This window comes from Sciurus carolinensis, chromosome 3 (assembly GCF_902686445.1).
Source record: "Sciurus carolinensis chromosome 3, mSciCar1.2, whole genome shotgun sequence".
In the NCBI taxonomy this organism is placed as follows: domain Eukaryota; kingdom Metazoa; phylum Chordata; class Mammalia; order Rodentia; family Sciuridae; genus Sciurus; species Sciurus carolinensis.
The window spans coordinates 47073232-47095598 of record NC_062215.1 but is presented as its reverse complement, the minus strand read 5'-3'; the positions used below and the strand labels follow the sequence as shown (position 1 = coordinate 47095598).

General features: G+C 36.8%; 1 non-coding gene across 1 annotated transcript; it reads right to left on the bottom strand.

The window, feature by feature from the left end:
• Positions 1 to 21873: 21873 nt before the first annotated feature.
• LOC124981492 (U6 spliceosomal RNA) lies at positions 21874 to 21981 on the bottom strand. The gene has a single exon (XR_007108014.1). It is a non-coding gene; the product is annotated as a U6 spliceosomal RNA (small nuclear RNA).
• Between the last annotated feature and the right edge of the window lie 386 nt (positions 21982 to 22367).

The window sequence follows — 22367 nt, the reverse complement described above, 5'->3', positions numbered from 1 at the left end:
TATAACATTAGATATCAGATTTTTTTCAAATTTTTGAGTATTTGCATATACATAATAAGATATCTTGAGGATGAAACCCAAGTCTAAACATGAAATTCATGTGTTTCACATTCACGAAATTCATTTATGTTTCATTAACTGAAGATAATTTTATATAATTCTTAAGCATGCCTGCATTCTGACTGTAACCTGTCACTTGAGGTCAGGTATGGAAGTTTCCACTTGTTGGCATCATGAAGATCAATAATTTTCAGATTTTGGAGCACTTTGAATTTTGGGTTTTCAGAAAAAGTTCTGTCAATCTGTATGCTTTGCATATATTGGGTTAAATAAAACATTAGTAAAGTTAGTTTCACAACTTTCTTTTTACCTTCTTGAAGACATGGCCACTAGAAAATTCAAAGTTACATATTTACAATTCGGTCACACTTGTGCAACATGTCATTTATCCGCTGAACCTCCCTGCCGTAAGCCTGGAATGGTGGCCTCCCCCAGCTCCATCACTGGCCATTCTCACTTCCAGGTGATAATTACTGGACATCTGCAGCATGTGGAAGGCACCTCTTTCAGTGCTGGGGAAGAACGTGCAGACTCTGATGGTCATTTTCTTCAATTTTTAAGAGGCAAGGAGGATGAAGAAGAAGAAAGATATTTGTTTTAGTCGTCATCCCTCCAGAGGTTCTTGGAAAAAACATTCTGCAAAACAAAAATTGGGAAACACGGCAATAATTATAGCTTAAAAACAACAGTCAAGAAATCATCTTAAACACATCATCTTCTAATATGTATTTAAGATGGAAACTTCAAAAGTGTTAACTATTTTTTCCTTTTAAGTTTTCCGAAAAATGTTCCAGAGTCCAGTAGAGATTGCATATGCCAAGACTTTGTGAAAAGGACCTTTTATTGCAGTGTTACTAGTTCTGAAAATTTGGTTTTAATAAAGAGGCCACATAACCTTCTATGATATGTCAGGAATGTGCTATTTTAGAAATAACCCTACCTGTGTTCTAGGGCGCAGCTAATGAGACTATCCATAAGAGGGGAAAGAAAATAATTGAGACTTGACTGGCTAAATCTAGTATTAGTGACTTCTTCAAAGCAGAGGCTGGCTCCGAGCGTTATCCGATGCTCATTGAATGGTTGTCAATTTTATAATGAGTAGTATGTATTTTATTTTTCTAGGATCCTACAGAGCTAAGATGTGCATATGTGCTCTCTCTCTGTCTCTGTCTCTGTCTCTGTCTCTCTGTCTGTCTCTCTCTCCCTCTCTCCCTCTCTCTCAACTGCAGTGGCTAGCTACCTTTGGACGCATTCATTACCAGACATGCAGAAGACATCACCCTAGACAAGGTGAAGCTCGGATGCTCTGAGCACATTCCCCATGGTGTGAAAATCATTGCTCTTTTTTCTACTGGTTATCAATGTGCGTGGCCCTGACCCTCACGAATACAGCTACTTTAATTATATTCCCTTTTAAAGGCAGTTTAGTCATTCAAAATACATTTTAAAAGGCTTCCAGTGAAAAGCATAAAAAGAAAAACGAACCTTTTAACCATAATTTAGTAATTCTCCAGCCTTGATTTTTGGCTTTCCTTGCTGCATAAGTGGTCATATATTTTATAAGCCTTGCTAATTTGCTGTTAAATTTGCTATTTATATGATTCTAGATGATTTGTTGGACTTCATTGAACAGAAAAGATTTTTATTAGCAGCCAGTGCTTTCAAAGAGGTGGTTTTTTTCACACCATCAAGGCCACTTTCTCAACTTATTGACAGCTTTACGAGTGGAGCTGGATAAAGAACAGTTTCCTGTATCCAAAAGCGCTTTGCATTCCATGGGGCAAAAACTTGGACTTTTAATTAGGATATAAGAGCCTTCCTTTCTCTCCCAGCATTCCCTGGGGGCACAGAGCAGTAACACTTGGATTTAGATAGTTAATCACCTGTCCAGACTTCAGCCCACTAAAATTAGGAAGGGTTTCAGGTCAAATGCTTACCTGGCACCCAGCCAGTCCAGGATGGTATTTATTTCTGCACATCTGCATTTTGTATACATACTCACACCATCTGGCCTTTCTAATTAATTAAGGGTATTTTTTTGCCTACTGCAAACACTGTCAGGGGAATCCTGTTGAGAATCTTATTTAAACCCATGTTGGGCATTTTTTCACTGAAGAATGAAACATACCCTGGGCTTTTTTCATGTGAGTTCGCTTTCTGCATGGAGCATGAGGCAAATTCTCCTCATTCCTTCACTCTTTTCCTGACCTCACTATCAGCATGTTTATAGGGCTTTTAAGGTTTTACATTTCTTTTAAAATTTTCTTTATTGTTCTAATCCTACCCAGGAGATTCTCTTTTCAAGATGGTGTTAGGGCTTTGATTATGAAAACAGTAAGACATCAAATAGTAAGGGAACATCTTGGGGCTCAAAGTGGTAGCCTGTTTAATAAAATTTGCTGGTATCTGTGTGCATTTTCCCCTCTGGGGAAAGCACGTGCCTCCAGAATGTGCCAGTTGGCTGCCTCTGGTCTCTTGCTCTGCTTTTGCAGAAATTCTCTATCAACAGTCAAACTAAAAGGGCTTTTGCCAAGGCCTGGAGAAGCATAATTTTCAAGTGTCTTGCCTGGGTGGCATTAAGCTGATATTAACACATTAGGACCACCAGAAAACTTGTTCACTTATTTAAATAACAGGCAGACCTTTGATATAAAGACATTCTTCAGAAAAATTTTCTGCGTTGCTCACTTTTTATTTTGTAATCATATTTAAAAGGTTGATTTCTTGACTCAAAAATATTTAAAAAAAGGAAAGAAGAAATCCAAAACATGAATTTTTCTCCATGCGTTCAAATCTGGCAGCTTAACAATGCTGCTGGTGAAATTCAGCCAAATCTCATGATGTTTGGGTCTATAAAATAGAGGTCGATTGCACTGAGCTCAAGTTTAAGGTCTGCCTGCGTCTGGGTGCCTGGTCAGAATTTTTCTATCTCATTCTCAGCTTTTTTTTTTTTTTTTTTTTAATAATCTCCATTTTGTATACAAATGAACACAATTCCTCCATCCCCACATTCACAGACGATATTTGCAAACATCTAGTCAATTTACAAATAGCAACGAAATCCAAAGTAATTCTGAACGTATTGCTCTATGAGTCATTTGCTTAGAATGTGCTGGATACTTCATTGTAATAATGAGCGAAGTCACTGAACACATAGGCACCTCGAGCACATTCTGATTCGAGGCTTTACTGTATCAATCATTTGCATATGACTTTCAGAATGTCGATATTTCTAACTAATGGCAACTAATGCTGAGTTTTCTTCCATTTGCTTTTTTAAAAGACTGCAGTGAAAATTAGTTCTCTTCTAATCAGTGCAAAATAAGTATTTTCTTGATGGGCTACTTCACACTGGTAACCACATAATCAGAATTCCTGCATTTCTGCTTACATTTCTGCTTAAAATCAATAGGATAGGGAAATTGAGTCTTAATATCTTTTATTTTTACCATCATGATTCTGGCAATTATTCTTTTTACTTTTCAGTCTAGGCAAGGAGTCTGCTTGCTTTATTTTTGCATCTGTTCCCTTGGCATTTCTTTTTCTGCTAAGTGTTCCTTTTTTCATGTTAGTGACCTTGATCCTGTGGAAAGTCAGTCTAGGGAGCCTCTCATTAGCTCTGACCCATGTTAGTTGTGATTACTTAGGCATATCACTTCAACTGGGTCTTGGAGTCTTTACTTATCTAGTGAAATGAGTTAGACCAAATCCACACGGCCATCCCCCCACCCCCACCCCTACCTGGCACTTCCCAACTGCTGAACTTTCCTGTCCCTCCAAAAGCAACTTCATACATTAGAATTTTTGTTTGTGCAGAACTGTGACCGAAGGAACCACACATCTAGGCTAGTTTCAGAACTTTGCTTTCTACTGTTTTGTTGACAGTGCCCTAGAAAATCATTGTAACCAATTTGATGCATTTGCATAGGGAGTATTTTGGAAAATGTTTCTTAAGGTTCCATTTATCCATTTAATTTTAGATCTTGGATTATGTAACTTCCATAATCAAACTGGGCTCAATTTCCTTCCTTCCTCTAGTTTTCTCTTTTTTTTCTCTCTTTCTTTCCTTCTCTCCCTTCCACTGGTGACAGAATAGGCTGTTTTCTCTCCTCATTTATTCCATAGCAAGATGCTGCTTGACTCATTGTGCTCATATGTCCAACCATGCTTTATATATCCCCTGGATGACATGGCCAGGGGAAATGCTATAGCCCTGTGGTTATGTGCACCTGTTGTGTAAGGATGTACGTGTGCAAGTACAGGTGGATGGTGAGGAAGGGTGCAGCAGACTTATGCTCTTTCCCTTCATCTCCATTTTCTACTACATTTTAACTTTGTGTGTCCCAAAAGGGACATTCATCATTTTCCTCTAGATATCTGTATTAGGTATCTATTGCTATGTCACAATTTAGAGACTTACAACCATAATTTTTTTAAATCTGTTTTTGTAGATCAGAAATCTGAGTATGTCTTCGCTGGGTGTCTCTAGCTCAAGGTGGTCAGTGTGGTTGTAGTCACAGTGTGGAGTGGGGTGGGGCTCTGCTCTCCTCAGATGGCTTCTTGGGGAGGGGTAGGGTCTACTTCAAAACTCACTCACTTTGTTGTTGTCAGGCCTTTGTCCTCACCAGGTCTCTTCATGGGACCAGTACATGACACAGCAGCTGCCTACCCCCTTTTGCCCTGTTCTACTTGTTAGAGGTGAACTGATGAATGCATCCTGCACTTAAGGCAGGGGATTTACACAAAGCTGTGACTGTCAAGAGGCAGCGATTGCTGGGGCCATCGATCCCAGGCGTCTGGTGTCTAATGACTTACATTTCTCCCACATGCAATATACATTCCCCCCTCCTTTAGCATCCAGAAATGTGCAATCTCTTTGTGGTATCAACTTAAAGTCTGATATATCATCACCTACAGTGGGTCCAGGTGTAGGTGATGCTCCGAGAGGTCTTATCTCAAGTACTGCTCATTGGGTATAGTTAATCTTGGTCTGTAAACCTGTGAACCTAGAGAGAAAAGAGATCTGCCTTCAACAGGTCCAACACTCAACAGTGGCACAGGAATGGGGTTATTGCTTTAGGTATTCTCAATAAAAAAGTGGCACCTTAGGGGCACAGAGGAATTGCTGGTGCATAGCATTCGAAAACTCAGTCAGGCAAATGTTGGACATACTTCAATTAAGTCTCATGCCCTGGGAGTCCTTTCTCTGACTCTCAGTTCTACCTTTGACCTCTTGGCTTTCAGTTATTTCTTTTATATGAAAATATTGTATGTTTGTAGCTGATCAAATCTTTGAGCCTGATCCCCACCAGTAGATTCAGGGACACTAAAGTCCCTCACCATCTCTGTCCCCTATAGATTCTCTCTCTTTCCATTTAAAGTATATTAATCTTCTTGAGGCACATTCCATTGATAAAAAGTCACACCCATAGTCTCTTTGAGGTGAACAAACTCCTATGGTCTGATTGAGAGGATTCGTGACACACACCCTTGAATTCTTTAGAAGGGTTTGTCTGACCACGTGATAATCTGAGACATCACTTTTCATATTCTCAAGTCTTAACAAAATATTTCTCAGGCTTATATGCAGCTTCTTCATTGTGCCATATTCCCTGATGGTACTCTGTATTTGGTTTTTGCTCAGGAGTCATTTCTTAAATTTTAAAGTCATCATTAGCCATTGGATAGGGCTGAGAATTTTCAAAACCATCAGCCTTAGCTCCTTTTTGACTAATGGTCCTTTTCTCAGTTTCTCTCTCACACATTATATTGTAAGTAGCAAGAAAGAAATAAGTGGCAACTTCAACCAGTTGCTTAGAAATTTCCTATACTATATTACCAGTGGATTAGGCATCTTGTCTACTCTCTATATAATTTCAGATTTTAGTGTTACTCACCTCCTGCCCCTTTATAAAAACCAAAAAAATTCCCTTTTCCAAGTTTCCCATAAGATTTTATTCCATTTTCTTTAAGCCTTCAACTACAGTATCCTCAAAAATCAACTGTCTCTTCCAAGCACTTTCATTTACTTTCGCCTCAAAGTCCATTGCCTGGTGTTATTGTTTGGATCTGAAAAGTCCCGCAAAACTCATGTGTTGAAGTCTTAGTCCCCAGTGTAGCAATGTTCTGAGGTGCGGTCTCTGGGGAAATGATTGCATCATGAGGGCTCTGAGATTGACCTGTTTATAGCTGAATGGACTACTGGGAGTTGGTGGAAACTGTAGACAGGTAGAGCATGGTTGGAAGAATTAGGTCACCGGAGGCCTGCCTTGGAATTATGTGTTGTCCCTGGCCCCTTCCTTATCTTTCTCTTTGTTTTCTGACTGCCATGATCTGAGCAGCTTTCTTCCACCATGATGCTCCACCACAGGCTCAAAGCATTGGAATCAACTGACCATGGACTGAAACCTCCAAATCCATGAACCAAAAATAAAGAAAATGAACTTTTCTGTCTTTAAGTTGTTGATGTTAGGTATTTGGGTCACAGACATGAAAAGTTGATAACATACCTGGTTCCAAATATGTTCCCACTTTTTAGTTTTTTTAAATGGAATTACAGTTGTAACTGTAAAGATTGAATGGAAATAAAGAGAAATGTTGTCATGGCCATCCTAGATAAAAGTGCTCCACAAGATAACAAGACCTATGGAAGTCAAAGAGGGCTGGGATAAAAATATTATCATTATTTCATTTTATGTATAGCCATTGTTGTTATTCTCTTACTAAGCCTAAATTCTAAACTTTATCATATATGTATAGGAAAAATTATGGTATTTAGAGGGTTTGGTACTATCAGTGATTTCAGGCATCCTCTGGGTGTTCTTGGAACATGTCTCCAATGGATGAGGAGGGACTGCTGTGTAATTAAACTTGGGAGAACTGTGTGGGTCTGGAGTTGACAGTGTGGGTCTGGAGTGTAACCTGGGTGGTGATGATGGGCATGATGGGATTGGGAAGCTGATGGTACCATCAATCAGTGTGTGCTGGAACTGGGCACAGGGATTTGCCACTGCCTGTCAAAGGAGCTCTGTAACTATGGGAAACAGACTGATGACTCACTGAGGCTTGACTTGAAATAAGCCTTATCTTCCTGAATGTGTTGGCAAGGGTTCCAACTTGTTGTTCCTACTGCTACGCCCAGACCCTCTCATTTGACTTAATTGTTCAGGTCTCATGGTCAAATTTTCTGACTCAAAGTTCACACACATTGTTAGTGAGACAACTTTCTCAGTCCAAAATCAGGTAGCCAGTAAGGACATTTTTTTTTTTTTCCCTTTACACTTCCATGAGTTCTAACCCGTTATTTTTATCACATTTCTCTAGTCATTGTTCTTTGTCTTTTTCTCCTCAATTATATTTTTAAAATTCTACCTTGTTCTTAAACTTATTTAAAACATTCTTCTAAATTTTTGTGCATGATAAAAAAATCCTTAAAAATTTTCAGGTCAACTTCTGTTCTTTCTCATTTATTTATTCTCATTTATGATGTCTGTTTTTTTTCTCGTGATTTTTCTTTGTTTTTCAATTTGTTTACTTTGTTTTGCTTTTATTTCAAGTTAGTAGTTTTTGGAAATTTATCAGCAAGAAAAGAAATTTCATGAAGTCTAGAGTAAGGGCAGTTTCTCTGAAGGAGATTATGTTGTATCCTGCCTGGAGACATTGTAAATTCTTAGAATTACTTTAGATGAATTCCTCTGTTTATTTTTTATTTATTCTGCTTGTTTTTAGAATATGCTCACAGAAAGAATTCAGACTTCAATTTCATGTAAAAGAAAGCCACAGTTTTGCAAATTATGAAGGAGGTCCTTTTCTTTTCACCTAAAGTTGGAGAGTAATAGGAAATTTTCTTTGCTGTCTTTTTTAATAGGGTGAATGTTAGCATTTTTCCCTATTTCAGTGAATATTTTCAGTTATATGGGAGGTTTTGTCTTTAACTCCTCATTGCATCAGACATAAAGGACATAAAGGAGACACATTCTTAGACTTAGTCTCCTTTCCCTGGACAGTCACTACAAGTACAGTTTTGGGTAACAGAGTTATGTAGATACCCTAAGGGTGGTCAGCAGCTTCAGAGTTTGCTATGCTGGATTCATGCATGAGCTCTATTACTGGACTCTAAGGAGTTCCCTTATTTTATTGCCAATTCAGCCACACATGTAAAATGATCAGCCTTAGACATTTTGTTACCAGAGGGTTATTGAGATTATTGCTGGACCTGGAAGTCAACTATAATTTTTATTGGTGCATTATAGTTGGTGGGTTTTTTTGTTACGTATTGGAACATGCACACAAGATGATGATCATGATCATTTTCCAGCATTTCCCCACCATGCTTTCCTTACACAGTTCCCAGTCCTCCACAGCATTTCTGATTGTCTTTCCTTTCTCTTATTGATAAGAGGATGGTATTTCTTTACAATATTCTCAAATTATCTAGACTGTTTGTATGGAATCTAAATTCTTCACAATCATTCCTTGGGGACCTTGAATCTTCTACTCGGCCATAGACCAGTAACTGTCTCACTGCCATCCTGAGATTTCCCTGCTTCAACTACCAGAGAAAATTTACTACTTCCTGACTTATGGATTTTAATATTTTGCTTGTCTGCATTTTCCTCTGTCATTTCATTAAAGAACTTTTCGATGGTTGAACATTTTGAGCTGATTCACACCTAAAAGCATCTTCATTTTGCTTTCCAGCTTGATTGTTTACCTGACTACTATATATAAGTTTACAATAAATCACTAGGACTTCTAGTTTTAGTTCCAGTCTTTGACAAACTTGGAACTCTTCACACTTGTCCTTACAACAAGAAAAAATTTGAACATATAAAATTCAATGACTTTTCATAGCCCATTTTAAAATAGAGGTCTCAGGGTGAGGCTCTCTCCAATCTGAAGAGACTCACCAATCTGGAGTCATAACCAATGTCTTCTCACATGGAGCAGAAGACAGTACATAGCCTTATAGTAGTTGTGATATATTAGTGTTAATTTTGAAGATTTTCTTGAGGTTGAGTGTGGATTGTCATGAAAGTGAAGATCTACAGTGAGCTGAGCAATCATGAGCTCCTCCCTCTAAACTCATGAGGTTCTTGTAGTGAAGAACAAGGAATAATCTCTAGTAACTTTGGCAGGGGGAAGGGAAAGTAATATTTTGAAAACACTTAGAGAATTCTCTATGACAAAGTACTATCCTTTAAGAGGATGACGTTACCAGTGCCTTATGACACTGAAGGAAAAGGGTATTTGCCCAACTATAGCCCTCTTTAGCCTTCCTGTGGGAGAGGATGGATGGTAAAATACATCTGTGAAAGTCACAGCCTTGGAACACAGGCCCACTGAAAGACTGAGGCTTAATTTTAAGATCATAGAATGCTTCTGCTCCCCTGTGCCTACCACCACATCAATAGGACTCCAACCTACAAGAGCTGCAAGGTACAGATTCTAAGAAGAAGTTCTTAGGGAAGCCCAAAGACAACAGGAAAGACCTACAATCTACAGAAAACAATATTCAGATTAATTCCTAGTATAAAACCTCAGATTATAGGATTTTTATGTTAGTTCATATTACCTGATACTCATGCTCAGCTTTCATCAAAACATTATGAGATATACTAAAAGGCAAAAAATTATATAGACTGAAGATAGAAAGTAAGTATGAGAAAGCCAGATTCCCATATCACATATATTTTGGAATTACCAAACTGAGAATTTAAAAAAAACTACGTTAAAAGCTCAAATGAAGGACTAGGGATTTAGCTCAGTGGTAGACCCCTTGCTTAGCATGTCAAGGTCCTAGGTTTGATTCTCAGCTCTGGAAAACAAAAAAGAAGAAAAGAAAAAAAAAGTAATTTAAGAATTACTGTGAGAATGAACAACTAAGTGAAAAATTTATCCGTCTGAGTAAGTACTGTTAAGAACCTGAGAAAAAGTTGACAATGTGTAAGAACTGATCATCAAAATAAATAAAGATGAAAACTTGAAGTCTCAAAAGGAAATGCTGGAAATCAGAACACAGTAACAGAAATGAAGAATGTCTTTGATAGGATAAGCAGCAGACTGCACATAGTTGTGGAAGGAATCAGTAAAATTGGAGATATGTTAATATCAGTTTTCTAAATAGAAATGCAAAGAAAAATACTAAAAACAAACAAACAAAAAATCTTAAAGTTGAGCAATTTCAAAGATGTAAAATACACATAATTAGATTCCCGGAAGAAGAAAAAGAACAGAGCAGGGGAAAAAAAAAAAAAAAAAAACATTTGAAATGCAATGGCTGAAGATTTTCCAAAATTAATGAGGCAAAAATATAGAGCTTGGAAATTCAGAGAGCAGTAAAATAAGCACCAAAAAGACAACACCTAGACACATTATATTCAAAGTGCAGAAAAATAAAGAAATTTTGAAGAAAAAAAGTGAAATATGGAATGAAGACTTATCTAAAGAGGATAAGTCATTCCAACAAGAATAGAGTGAAATATTTAAACTGTTGAAAGGAAAAAAGAAAGTCAACCTCAAGTCTATTCCCTAAAGTTATTTTTCTTTAAGATTTAAAGAGAGCCAGGCGCAGTGGCTATGATCCCAGCTAATCAGGAGGTTGAGGCAAGAGGATTGCAAATTTGAGGCCATTCTGGGCAACTCTGTCTTATAATGTACCTGCACCATATGAGTAGTGGAATAATGTTATTTCAAGATGGACTTAGGCTGCTTATAAATTTGCTTTTCAAAATCTATGGTAAACACTAACATTTTTGTTAATTACCTCATGTACATATATGACTGCATGACCGATGTGATCCTACAATATTTACAATCAGAAAAATGAGAAATTATACTCCATTTGTTTATGATCTGTCAAAATGCATAAATGCATTTTACTGTCATGTACAACTAACTAGAACAAATAAAAAATTTAAAAAAGATATGCAATTTATATGCTAAGGAAAAGATAAAATGGGATGATGCAAGCTATTAAATTAAAACTAGAGAAAGAAGAAGGGGGAAGGAAAAGGGAAAAGAAGCAACAACTATAACACACAGAAAATAATTATAAGCTTAGTAAATATTAATCCAAATATTTTAATGATAACTTTGAAGGTGAATGGTCTGAATATAACAACTGAAGGACAGATTGGTAAAGTGGATTAAAAAAAACAAGATTTAACTATAGGTTAAATATAAAGAATCAAATATAAAAACTCAGATACATTAAAAGTAAAGAGATGGAGAGAGATATACCATGGTAACTCTCATCAAAAGAAAGTCAAAATAGATATGCTAATTTTGAACCAATTAGACTTTAGGGAAAGGAGAATTGCCAGGGTTAATGATGAACTTTAAAAGTGATAAAGGGATCAATTCTCCTCAATAACATAACAGTCCTTACCCAAACCTCACAGCATCAAAATATGTGAAGCAAAAGTTGACAGAACTGAGAGGAGAAGAGAGATAACCCCACTTTTATAGTTGGAGACACTAGCACCCCTCTTTCTGTAACTGACAGATGAATGAGGTAGAAAAATCAATAAGGATAGAGTTGGACTGAGTGGCATTGTCAATCAACATAATCTAGTGGACATTTACAGAGCACTCCATCCAAGAACAGCAGACTACACATGGAATAGCCACCAAGAGAGACCGACTTCTGGGCCACAAAACACAGATTAATAAATTCAATAGAAATGAAACTGAGTACTTGCTCAGATCACAGTGGTATTAAACTAGAAATCGATAACAAAGATACTAGAAATAACTCAAAATATTTCAAGATTAGGTCATACATTTCTAAATAACACATGAGTCAAAGAAGAATTCTCAAGAGAAATTTTACAAAAGTTTGAAATAGTTGGTCTTTTTGATACATGCCTGCAGACCCAGTTACTGGGGAGACCGAAGTATGGGAATTACTTTAGGCTGGAGTATGAGATCAACCTGGGCAAAATTGGGAGAACTTGTATAAAAAAATAGTTTGAAATACATGAAGTTCAATATATAATTTATTAAAATTTGTGGAGTACATTAAAACATTTCCTTAGGGGAAATTTATAGGAGTAATACAGGTATTAAAAATAAGAAAAATTAAAAATCAATAATCTAAGCTTTCACTTTAATAAAGTGAAGAACAAGCAAGAGAAAGAAAGCAAGGAAAAGAAACTGGAGTAGAAATCAATGACTTCAAAAGTAAGAAAACAATAAGACAATTAGCAAAACCAAAGTAGTTCACTGGTAGGATCAATACAAACGATAAACCACTTGCCAGAAGAGCGAAGGGAAAAAAAGTTGGAAAACACACATTACCAGTCACAGAATCGAAGAAGGATCATTTCTAAGGATTGTATGGATACTGAAATGATAATAAGAGGTCATATAAACAACTGTATGCTCACAAATATGATAACTTAGAAGAAATGGACCAATTCCTTGAAATATAGGAGTTCTCAAAACCCTTACAAGGAGAGGTAGATAATTCAGTAGGTCTCTATCCACTTGAAAAACTGAATCCATGGTTAAGAACCTTATCAAAAAAGAGAGCACAGAGAGCAGATGGTTTCATTGCTAAATTCTACCAAACATTAAAGAAAAAATAACACCCACTTTCCAGAATATCTTTCAGAAAACAGGAGATGTAACACTTCCTAACCCTATTCTAGGAGTCCCGGAATACCATAATATTCAGACCAGTTAAAGACACTGCAAGAAAGAAAATATACAGACCGATATCTCCTGTGAACGTGAGGTAGACAACATGATGCACCCCAGTCCTCAGAGATGCACTCATGCTTATCTTTGGAACCTGCTACCTTACATGGCAAAAGACACTCTGCAACCGGTATTAAGTTAAAAACTTTGAGATGGGGGCGGTTATCCTGGATCAGCTGGTGGGTTCAATGTGTTCATAAAGAGAAAAAACTGAGAAAAAACTTTTTAATTTGAGTCCATACCATTTATTGATTCTTGCTTTGATTTCTTGTGCTTTGGCACACTTTTACATTGCTGATAGAGTTGCAAATTGGTGCAGCCACTCTGGAAAGCAGTGTGGAGAATCCTCAGAAAACTTGGAATGGAACCACCTTTTGACCCAGTTATCCCACTCCTTGGTTTATACCCCAAGGACTTAAAATTAGCATAATACAGTAACACAGCCATATCAACATTTATAGTTGCTCAATTCACAATAGTTAGATTGTGGAACCAACCCAGATGCCCTTCAACAGATGAATGTTTAAAAAAACTGTGGTATATACACGCAATGGAATATTATTCAGCCATAAAGAAGAAAAATATTATGGCATTTGCATATAAATGAATAGAATCAGAGAATATCATGCTAAATGAAATAAGCCAATCCCAAAAAACCAAAGGCCGAATGTTTTCCCTTATAAGTGTATGATGATATATAATGGAGGAGGGGTGATTGAGTATGAGAGAAGAATGGAGGAACTTTAGGTAGAAGGAAATGAGATAGAAGGGGGTATGGAAAATGGTGGAATGAGACAGACATCATTACCCTATGTATATATATGATTACAACAAATGGTAAGAATCTACATCATGCACAACCATACAACCATAGAACAGAATGATGTACCCCATTTGTGTACAATGAATCAAAATGCAGTCTGTAATAAAAAAAAAATTTAAAAATATAAGTCATTATGAAAAGGCTACAGGTTTGCATGATTGTAATTACATGACTTACTGGAAAATGCAAAACCATTGAGAGAAAAATGTTCAGTGGTTGTCAGATGTTTGGTGGAAGGTGGGATGGATTGAACAGGACTGTTTAGTGTGATGAAACTATTTTTTATGACACTTTTATGTTGGATACAAGACATGAGCACTTGTCAAAACCTTAGATACTACAATGTAGAGTGAATTGCCAAATACACAAATTAAAAAGTAATCAATCCAATTTGTTGAAGTTTATGAAAGGAAAAGGTGCTCACCTAAGTGACTTTGTAAATGAGTAGTAGATTCTGTAATTCTAAAAGTAAAAGAGGAACTCCACAAAAGTAGTGTACTCCAGTTGCTATAGTGGTTTTCCATGGGGGTGTCAGTGAAAAATTCTGATATTCCATATATGCATGTCAGAATTGAACAATTAAGTAACGATGGTTTATGGTGGGAACCAGATTTCTCACTGTTATGGTTTAGATATGAAGTGTCCCCCAAAAGTTCATGTGTAAAACAGTGCAAGAAAGTTTAGAGATGAAATGATTGGATTATGAGAGCCTTATCCTAATCATTGAATTAATCCGCAGACATGGATTAACTGGGCAGTGGAGTGAGGAGTGACCAGAGGAAGTGGGTCACTGAGGGCATGCCTTTGGGGTTTATACTTTGTTCCTGATGAACAGGGCTCTCTCTACTTCTTGATGGCCATGTCCTAAGCTGCTTTCCTCTTCCACACCCTTATGCCATGATGTTCTGCCTCACTCAGGCCCAGAGCAATGGAGTCAGCCATCTTTGGACTTAGATTTCTGAAACCATGCATACCAAATAAATTTTTCCTCTTCTAAAATTGTTCTTGTCAAGTCTTTTGGTCACATTGTTGAAAAAGTTTGCTAAAATAGGAGTTTACATATAAGTAAGGGGAGGAGATAAATTAATCTGCGGGATACTGAGTTATAGTTGGAGACATCCACGTGAATTCATGTTCACATGGATGTCTCCAACTATATGCAGTTGGAGACCCATATGCTTACATATGCAAATATTATAGATGTGTGTATATTCATGCACTAGTATACATGCATATATTTCCTGACTCTGATACCTCAGAGAGCCTACAGCAGTAACACTATAGTAGAAATGAGCACACCTGACATTCAGATCTTGCTTTTTAATATGATTCCTGATAAAAGGGGTAGGACTTCTTGGATAAATGGCTGATTCTAGAAATGGGGCAAATATATACAAGGTGAGCCTAGGCTTGTATTTTGCAGTGATAGTAAGTAAGAAAGGGCTCAAAAAACAAAAAGAAAGCAGAAATTCACCCAATATACATTGGTAAAGTATGTCCAAGGCACAAAGAAATGAACTGACAGAATTTCTAAGGCCAAAGCTAGATAAATTTGAGAAGAAAATAAGTTAATTTTGGACAGATTACCATTCAAAGTACAATAAAGTATAAAATAAATATCTATGAGTCTATCCTGATATGAGAAATGATTCATGAGTGGAAGAAAAATACAACTCTCCCATGCAAAAATTGTCCAAATAGTTTATATAGAAAGTAATTTTACAGTGGAAAAACTGAAAAATGTTACTTAGCCAAGTGATCAAGTTCAACTTCAAGGTCATAAATCACTTGGTACATGATGTGATGAAAATGGTGTTTACTTTTGTGATCTTCCTCCCTCAAACCCATTACCTTAATCTAATGATGAGAAAAAAATTAAACACATCATAAAAGAGGGACATTCTGCAAGATTTCCTGACCACTATTCCTCAAAACTATCCTTGTTGAAAACAAGGAGAATTTTAGAAAATGTCACAGTCAAAAGTAGTCTAAGGAGACATGACAAGTGAATGCAATGTGATCCTGGAAAAGAAAAAGGATAGGGAGAAACTAAGGTAATCTGAAGAACAAATGAATTATGCTATTGTTAGATTCTATTCAGAAAGGAAGCTGAAGGCTGGATTTATGGCAGTTCTACATACTGTCTCCTCAATTGTTTAGTAATTCAACAAGTGTTCTAAAATAAATAGTTGATATTTTAAAAAACCACTCTCAGAACTTTGAAGGCACTGTCTTCTAATAGCCAGTGGTCTTCATGAGAAATGACATTGTTGCTCCTTTGTGGGACATGTGATTCTTTCTCTCTCTCCTGGAAACTTTCAGACTTTATTTATTTTGTTAAATCCATGCTGTTCTTATGTTTCATGGCAATCTTTTAGATGTGGTCTTCTGTCATTTATCTTAATCATCAATCATCACATTATAGCCCTTTTATTCTGTGGAATTTATATTTTTCATCTAAGTTTCATTCATTATATATTTGACAAATTTTTTTCTCCATCCTCTGATCTCCTAGCTACTTCTTTTAATGAGATGCTGAACGACCCACAACTGACACTTACCTATGTCCTAATCTTTCTATTTTTAACTGCAGGATGGTATGGAAAAATAAGCATACTCTTCAAAAAATGTAGTGTGCCAGTTGGGTTCAGTGCAGTAATGTTAGCAACTTGCAAGGCCGAGGCGAAAGGATAGCAAGACCCTGTCTCAAAAAAAAAAAAAAAAAAAAAAAAACAAAAAACAACAAAACAAAACAAAACAAAACTAATAAAAAATAACTGAGGTTGTAACTCAGTGGTAGAATACCTCTGGGTTCAATCCCCAGTAACTGCTCCTCCCCCACAAAGTGAGTGATACCTAAATTTGTGTTCCAGTCATTCCATTGATATTTTATTGCAGCAATCTTAATTTTAATTTCTAAGGACTCTTTGATATAGTCTGATTTTTCATTTGTCAGCATCCTATTTTTTAACAGTTACGTTATCTCTCAAAGTTTACTGAGGGCAAGACATGATGATCTTATTTGTGGTTATTGATCTTATTCTTTGGGTATTATTCCTCTTCCTGTCACCTTTCTGTGGCCTTCCCCTGGCCCCCACCCCATGACGGGCTTTTATCATATAGCCTTGGTTGCCTGTGGACATGTAAGGCTGGAGAATCCTGCTGACAACTGCATGGAGTTGATGCGAGGCTCCTGGTGCACCTTTGCATGCAGGTCTGCCTTGTTTCTGCACTTCTGGAAATGGGAATCTGGTTTCCCTTCGGAGGGCCTGGAAAGGAACTGGTGACCTGTGCCATGAAGGTCATTCAAAGTAGAATCAGAAGGGTTTCGCTCTGTGCAAAGAAACCCAGCAACACAAAGTCCTCTGGGGAAGTTTGTTTAATTTACTTAGAAAAGAGGCCTTTGTGTTTTTTCCTCTGGGAGGAAACAGTAGGCTCAGGCTGAGTGTGGGGCAAGAGGAATCCCATCCACGGCTAAACCTTGAAACTCTTATTTTCTTTCTCCATAAATATCATTCCAGGCTTCTGTACTTGATGCCCTCTCCAGACTGGAAGTCGTCCTGGGTCCCTCCTTCCTGGGAGCTTCCTCCTGCCAGGAGGCTCAATTCCTTCCTGGACTTCACTTGTTAGGACCCTCTTATCTACTTCTAACACTCAGGAACACACTGGGGTTGATTGTCCTCTGATGTCCTCACAGATCATTTTGTCTCTATGTGTAAGGGCAGCAGGACTCTGAGCAGACAGCTCTTAGTCAACTCTTCGGAGAGCATTTGGGATTTACAATAACATCCAGCCTTAGATCCCAGCTTTCACAGCGATTGTGCAATTCTGAGTGAATTGAACTGAATTTCTCTAAACCCCAGTTCTCTCACTTTTACAACGATATTGCGTTAGCTTTCCATTATTTTAATAAAATTCCTGAGATAATCAACTAAAGAAAAAAGGTTTATTTTGGGCTCACAATTTTAGAGATTTCAATCTGTGATCAGTTGGTCATAGTTGGCTTCAGGCTTGTTCAAGGCAAGTGTATCATGGTGAGGGAACATGGTGAAACCATTTGCCTCATGACAGGGACACAAAAAATAGAGAAAGGAAAGACTGGGGTCCTGACAGTCCCATCAAGGACATGCCCCCAAAGACTGCCAGACTTCCCACTATGCTCCACCTCTTAAAGTTTCCGCCAGTATCACCATTGGAGAGCAGTTCTTTAACACAGGATGCTTGCGGACCACAGCAGGGGTGACACTGGAGAGTGCTTAATTGGAGTGGTGAAGATAGGTTGAGATTATATTCAGAACGGGTTTAGTAGGGTGCAGGGCCTGCCATAGCCTAATAAATACTATTATAATAATAATTAGTACTATGAAGTAGGTTTAAATTACTTGTGCATCCAATAAACGTCGGATCTTATAGTAAATGATCATCTACCTTGATATCTGTTCAGTTTGTAACATTAAAAGTCATATAAGGGAAAGGAGAAAGGAGTTCAAATTCATTAGGAGGAAAGATTGAGACAGAAAATTAATTGTTAAAATGAAGCAAATATAAAAAAGAAAATATGGGAGCTACCCTCATGATACAGATGTGTGTTTGGTTTGTTTTGCCTGAGGGGTCTGTTTCCTTTGTAAATGGCAACTTTTAAGAACAATATTCAAATGTTTGACTACAGCAGATCTTGGAACTGGACTTGGAAGTGTCAAGATAGAAGCGGATACACACAGTTTTGGAGCAGTTGGATGGGAGGAAAAGAAATATTAGGAGGCATTTTACTTTTTACCATGGGGCTTGATAATAGTGTAATTACAGAAACAGTCTTCTGAACACAGAAAGCAAAACAAACAAAAGTTCTGAGTGGAAAGTATAAAAAAGCTTTAGGGAAACATAAATGAAATAATCCCGTGGAAGAGAAGAAGCTTCAGAGCCAGGGCGGAAAGTGGGATCTTAGGGACAAACATATTTAACCTCAATATCCAAACACAGAGATTAACTCTGTAGTTATGATGCAGGGGTGTTGGGAATGCTGGTTGGGGAAGAGACACCAGATTCCCCTTTCTCAATGTTACATTAATTTTATGCACTCTGTCTGTCGAGTATGTGCTTTTCCCATTTGTTTGACCAACACAGGCAGGGAATGAGTGAGTAAGCTCCTTCTGGCATACATTTTCCCATTTACCAGGGTCAGTGTTTACATTAATCACACACCACCCTATATGAGGTGCTCTTTCTGTTAACCCCACACAGCTGCTAATTAGCAGGTCACTTGCAGGTTAGAGGTATGCTTGTGTTGTGCTTCTCAGCTGGCTGTTGTGTTATTACAACAACTGTAAATGCCATATGCAGCTGCCATACGGGTTGTGCTCAGAAGGCTGTTTGTATAATTACAGGCATTAGCCAGAGATGGAGCCTGCCAGCTGACATTCAAGAGGCAATAATAACTTAATTTCCCTCACAACAAATTGGCTCTCTAATAGGGAATTTAGTTATACTCTGGACTTAGGAATGGCTTGAGAATTCCAGCAAGCACATTTCAGTGCAGTTATTATCATCAGAGGCAGGGTAAGCACACCCAAAGCCAAGTCAGTTTCCTGCCCTAAGATCTATCAGGAGGTGACATTACTTCATATTATGCCATGATCCTTTATTTCTAAAGGAAAAATAATATATGCATACACATGTACTTTATATATTCCAAAGAAAATATATTGAAGTAAATAGTATATACATAAAATATGTCTCTATATATGTGTATGTATATGTATATATTTCTTTTTCAAGGAAGTCAAGTTCAACTGGTTTCAACAGGGATTGTTTCAGTGCAGTCTGAGGAAAGTGCGAGGAAACTTTGCTATTGTCCACCTTAAGTCTCAGTACCGGGCTCAGCTCAGGAAATTCTCTTAGGTTATAGTGTTTGGAGTTAAATCAGCTACAGATTCATCAGCTACTTACTGAGAGTCTAACTGCTCTCTATCTTTGCATATGATTCCCTTAGCTCAAATCTTTTTCCTCCCATTCTCCTTGCTGGTGGAAAATGCTTTTTATTTTGTGATACCTCTCGTGGTTCTTCTCTTCCAACTCCAGAGAATATAATCTCTTTCTTTTGGTGCTTTTTTAGCACTTGGGATAATTGTTATGACATCTTAGGTTTCTTGTATTGTAAATAATTATGTGTGCCCAGACCTGTCTCACAGAATTCACTAGGAGAATCTAGCAGTGTTTCTTATCCATTGGAAACACCTATGTTATTTTTTATTAATCAAGTTCTAAGAGCATTATTAAACTGATTGACATACATATAAATAGATATAAATCAATATGTAAGGAACTAGAAGAATTCTATATTTTAAAATCTTCATAGACCTTTAATCAAAATGACAAAGATAGAAGTTATAAAATATTTATGATTTGAATATAAAATAAAATACATAAAATTTTAATGAAAGAGGTATAAATATTTACTATACATCTGAATTTTGATAATATTTATATTTTATGTATAGTTTATATCTCTACATTTTGTGTATATTAATTCATAAACATATCCATAACTGTATCTTCATTTATAGCTATATCTCTTAGTTTGGTATTATCTGCATTTAAATGAGATCATAAACCTTGTAATGACATAGAAAGATGTGGTAAAGTTTAAAAACATAAACACTATTAACACAGCCTTGTATTAAAATGACCTAGTGATAAGAATTTATGCACTTAAAGTCCAGAAAGTTGGCATAAACAATAAGAGTGCTTATACATGACAGAATTTGGATTGCTTTTTATTTTGCTGATCTGTGTTTTGTAGAATGTTTGCATTGTACCCATAATGCTTTAGTATTCAGGAAGAGATTATTATTGGCATATAATTTTCTTGCTTCATTTTAAAAATTTTATAAGGGATTTTAATGCTTCTATATTTTCTTTTAAATGTTACACATGGTATAAATGTACTGAAGTGCTAGTAGGTAAGGTTAATGAATGGGCTTCACTTATTTTATATATTATTTTATTTTTTGTTCTATTTAGTTATACATAACAGTAGAATGCATTTTGATTCATTGTACACAAATGGTTTACAATTTTTCATTTCTCTGGTTGTACATGATGTAGAGTCACATCATTCGTGGAATCATACATGTACATAGGGTAATGATGTTTGTCTCATTCCACTGTCTTTCCTTCCCCCCTGCACCCTTCCCTCCCCTCATTTCCCTCCACACAATCCAACGTTCCTTCATTCTTCCCCAACTGCTCCTGCCCTGTTATGTATCAGCATATACTTATCAGAGAAAACATCCTGTCTTTGGTTTTTTGGGATTTGCTTATTTCACTAAGTATGATATTCTCCAACTTCATCCATTTACCTGCAAATGCCATAATATTCTTCTTTATGACCAAATAATATTCCATTGTGTACATTTACCATAGTTTCTTTATCTATTCATCTATTGAAGGGCATCTGGGTTGGTTCCACAATTTAGCTATTGTGAATTGAGCTGCTATCAACATTGATGCGTCAATGTTACTGTAGTATGCTGATTTTAAGTCCTTTGGGTATAAAACAAGGAGTAGGATAACTGGGTCAAAGGGTGGGTCCATTCCAGATTTTCTGAGGAATCTCCATACTGCTTTCCAGAGTGGCTGCACTAATTTTCAATCCAACCAGCAATGTATGAGTGTTCCTTTTTCCTCACATCCTTACCAACACCTGTTGCTTGTATTCTTGATAACAGCCATTCTAATTGGAGTGAGATGAAATCTTAGGGTAGTTTTGATTTGCATTTCTCTAGTTACTAGAGATGTTTAACATTTTTTCATATATTTGTTGATCGATTGTTTATCTTCTTCTGTGAAGTGTCTGTTCATTTCCTTAGCCCATTTATTGATTGGGTTATTTGTATTTTTCATGAAAAGTTTTTAAAGTTCTTTATAAGTTCTGGAGATTAGAGCTCTACCTGAAGTGTGCATGGTAAAGATTTTCTCCCACTCTGTAGGTTCTCTCTTCACATAATTGATTGTTTCCTGTGCTAAGAAAAAGCTTTTTAGTTTGAATCCATCCATTTATTGATTCTTGCTTTGATTTCTTGCACTTTAGGAGTCTTGTTATGGAAGACTGGTCCTAAGCCAACATGACGAAGATTTGGGTCTACTTTGTCTTCTATTAGGTGCAGGGTCTCTGGTCTAATTCCGAGGTCCTTGATCCATTTTGTGTTGAGTTTTGTACAGGGTGAGAGATAGGGGTTTAATTTCATTTTCCTGCGTATGGATTTCCAGTTTTCCCAGCACCATTTGTTTAAAATATGGAATGCTTCCCAAATGTGCATGTCAGCCTTGCTCAGTGGCCATGCTCTCCTTCCCTGTATTGTTCCAATTTTTAGTATGTATGCTCCCGAAGCCAGCACTATTTTATATAGCAAATGCCTTAGTGTCGAGGTAGATGATATTTTTGAGTTCAAAGGTGTAGAATAGGGTACAGGTAGGAAGTCAAGACATTTTGAAGATGAAGTGCTGTTAGAGGAGCTGGAGCAAAGTTGAATGAAGCAGGAGCTATATTTGTTTCATTATTTGGGTATTTTAAATTTTATTTTATTTTCATTTTTTACTTATTTTGTAAGGAGGTCAAACTTACATACATTATTTATGTTGACATGTGGTCTCTTTTAATTCTTACTGTTACCCTACCAGGTAGGGTTTAAAAAAAATTGATTGCATTTTACAGAAGATTAAATTTAGCTTTACATTAGACAGTTTTCCCATGCCAGAGCATCTGAGTTGAAACTCAAAATCT